Genomic DNA, 3,813 nt, shown 5'->3' with positions numbered 1-3,813 from the left:
TTGCAGAAATTTCACTTATTTCAGGGAAAAAAGGCAGAAATTTTTTGTATTTTGGAGCACAATGGAAGAAATTATTAATATTTTGTGGCAAAAATGCAAAAATTCTCCTTATTTTGAGGTAAAAAGCCTGAAATTCCCCTTATTTGAGAGTAAAAAGGCAGAAATATCCCTTATTTTGGTGCAAAAAGACAGAAATTCCCCTTATTTTGTGGAAAAAATGCAGACATTTATTTTATTTTAAGGCAAAATTGCAGAAATTTCACTTATTTTAGGGTATAATTCAAAAATTCCTTTTATTTTGAGTCAAAATGACAGAAATTGCGTTTATTTTTGGATAAAAGTCAGAAATTTCACTTATTTTGAGGTAAAAAGGCAGAAATTCCTCTTATTTTGGGGCAAAAATGAAAAAATTTCCCTTTTCTGTGGCAAAAGGTATACATTCCCTTTATTTTCGGGCTAAAAAGTAGAAATTCCCCGTATTTTGGAACAAAATTGCAGAAATTCCTCTAATTGTGGGGCAAAAAGGCAGAAGTTCCCTATATGTTGAGGCAAAAAGACAGAAATTCTCCTTATTTTGGGGCAAAACTCAGAAATACCACTTATTTTCGGGCAAAATTCCAGAAATTTCCCTTATTTGTGGGCAAAATTGCAGAAATTTCACTTATTTTGGGGCAAAATTGCAGAAATTTCACTTATTTCAGAAAAAAAAAGGAGAAATTTTCTTATTTGGGGGCAATAAGGCAGAAATTTCTTTATTTTAGTACAAAATTGCAGAAATTTTTCTTATTTTGCGGCAAAAAAGCAGAAATTTCCCATATTTTGGGGCAAAAATGCAGAAAATCCCCTTATTTTGAGGTAAAAAGAATGAAATTCCCCTTATTTTGGGCAAAAAGTCAGAAATTTCACTTATTTTGGGGCAAAATTGCAGAAATTTCACTTATTTCAGGAAAAAACGGCAGAAATTTTCCTTATTTTGGGGCAAAAAAGGCAGAAATTCCCTTTGTTTTGGGGAAAAAAGACAGAAATTCAACTTATTTAGAGGCAAAAAAGCAGAAATTCCCCTTATTTTGTAGCAAAAATGAAGAAATTTCTCTTTTTTGTGGCAAAAGGTATACATTCCCCTTATTTTCGGGCCAAAAAAGAGAAATTCCCTTATTTTGGAGCAAAATTGCAGAAATTCCCCTAATTGTGGGGCAAAAAGGCAAAAATTCCCTATATGTTAAGGCAAAAAGACAGAAATCCTCCTTATTTTGGGGCAAAACTCAGAAATTCCACTTATTTTGGGGCAAAATTCCAGAAATTTCCCTTATTTTGGGGCAAAATTGCAGAAATTTCACTTATTTTGGTGCAAAATTTCACTTATTTCAGGGAAAAAAGGCAGAAATTTACCTTACTTTTCTGCAAAAAGGAAGAAATTCCTAATATTTTGTGGCAAAAATGCAGTAATTCCCCTTATTTTGAGGTAAAAAGGCAGAAATTCCTTTTATATGGGGGCAAAAAGGCAGAAATTTCCCTTATTTTGGGGCAATATTGCAGAAATTTTACTTACTTCAGGGTAATAAGTCAAAAATTTTCTTTACTTTGGGGCAAAAAAGACAGAAATTCCCTTTGTATTTTGGGAAAAAGACAGAAATTCCGCTTATTTAGAGGCAAAAAAGCAGAAATTCTCCTTATTTTGGAGCAAAAATGAAGAAATTTCCCTTTATTATTGCAAAAAGGTATGTATTCTTATTATTTTCGGGCAAAAAGGCAGAAATTCCCCGTATTTTGGAGCAAAATTGCAGAAATTTCCCTAATTGTAGGGCAAAAAGGCAGAAATTCCCTATATGTTGGGGCAAAAAGACAGAAATTCTCTTTATGGTGGGGCAAAACTCAGAAATTCCACTTATTTTGGGGCAAAATTCCAGAAATTTCACTTATTTTGGGGCAAGATTGCAGAAATTTCACTTATTTCAGGGCATAATTCAAAAATTCCTTTTATTTTGGGGCAAAAAGTCAGAAATTCCGTTTATTTTTGGGTAAAAAGGCAGATATTTTACTTATTTTGAGGAAAAAAGGCAGAAATTCCTCTTATTTTGGGGCAAAATGAAGAAATTTCCCTTTTTTGTGGCAAAAGGTATACATTCCCCTTATTTTTGGGCAAAAAAGCAGAAATTCCCAGTATTTTGGAGCAAAATTGCAGAATTCCCCTAATTGTGGGGCAAAAATGCAGAAATTCCCTATATGTTGGGGCCAAAAGACAGAAATTCTCTTTATTTTATGGGAAAACTCAGAAATTTCACTTATTTTGCGGCAAAATTCCAGAAAATTCCCTTATTTTGGGGCAAAATTGGAGAAATTTCCCTTATTTTGGGGCAAAATTGCAGAAATTTCACTTATTTAAGGGAAAAAAGGCAGAAATTTTTTGTATTTTGGAGCACAATGGCAGAAATTCTTAATATTTTGTTGCAAAAATGCAAAAATTCTCCTTATTTTGAGGTAAAAAAGCTGAAGTTCCCCTTATTTGGGGGTAAAAAGGCAGAAATTTCCCTTATTTTGGGGCAAAAAGACAGAAATTCCCCTTATTTTGTGGCAAAAAGGCAGAAATTTCCCTTATTTTGGGGCAAAATTGCAGAAATTTCACTTATTTCAGGGCAAAATTCAAAAATTCCTTTTATTTTGAGGCAAAAAGACAGAAATTCCGTTTATCTTTGGATAAAAGTCAGAAATTTCACTTATTTTGAGGTAAAAAGGCAGAAATTTCTCTTATTTTGGGGCAAAAATGAAGAAATTTCCCTTTTTTGTGGAAAATGGTATACATTCCCCTTATTTTCGGGCTTAAAAGTAGAAATTCCCCGTATTTTGGAGCAAAATTGCAGAAATTCCACTAATTGTGGGGCAGAAAGGCAGAAATTCCCTATATGTTAGGGCAAAAAGACAGAAATTCTCCTTATTTTGGGGCAAAATTAAGAAATTCCACTTATTTTGGGGCAAAATTCCAGAAATTTCCTTTATTTTGGGGCAAAATTGCAGAAATTTGACTTATTTTAGGGCAAAATTAAAGAAATTTCACTTATATCAGGGCAAAAGTCAGAAATTTGCCTTATTTTGGGGCAAAAGGCAGAAATTCTCCTGATTTTGGGGCCAAAAACAGAAATTCCTCTTTTTTTTGGAATAAAATTGTGGAAATTTCAAATATTTCAGGGCAAAAAGGCAGAAATTCCACTTTATTTCGGGCAATAAGGCAGAAATTCCTTGTATTTTGGAGCAAAATTTCAGAAATTCTTCTTATATTGGTGCAAAAATTCAGAAATTCCCTTTATATTTGTTCAATAAGGCAGAAATTCCCCGAATTTTGAAGCAAAATTGCACATATTCCCCTAATTTTGAGGAAAAATGCAGAAATTCACATTATTTTGGGGCAAATAGAAAGAAATTCTCCTTATTTCAGGGCAAAAGTCAGAATTCTCCTTATTTGGGGCAAAATTTCAGAAATTTCCTTAATTTTGGGGAAAAATTGCAGAAATCTATCTATTTTGGGGTAAAATTACAGAAATTTCAATTATTTCAGGGAAAAAATGCAGAAATTTCTCTTATTTTGGGGCAAAAATGCAGAAATTACTTTTATTTTGGTACAAAATTGCAGAAATTTTCTTTATTTTGGGGCAAAAATTCAGAAATTCCCCATATTTTAGGGTAAAAAGGCAGAGATTCCCCTTATTATGAGGTAAAAAGGTTGAAAGTCCCCTTATATTGGGGCAAAAAGACAGAAATTCCCCTTATTTTGTGGCAAAAAGGCAGAAATTTCCCTTAATTTGGGGCAAAATTGCAGAA

This window comes from Micromys minutus (genome assembly GCF_963924665.1).
Source record: "Micromys minutus genome assembly, contig: SCAFFOLD_47, whole genome shotgun sequence".
Taxonomy (NCBI): domain Eukaryota; kingdom Metazoa; phylum Chordata; class Mammalia; order Rodentia; family Muridae; genus Micromys; species Micromys minutus.
Note: the sequence above shows the minus strand (reverse complement) of the source record.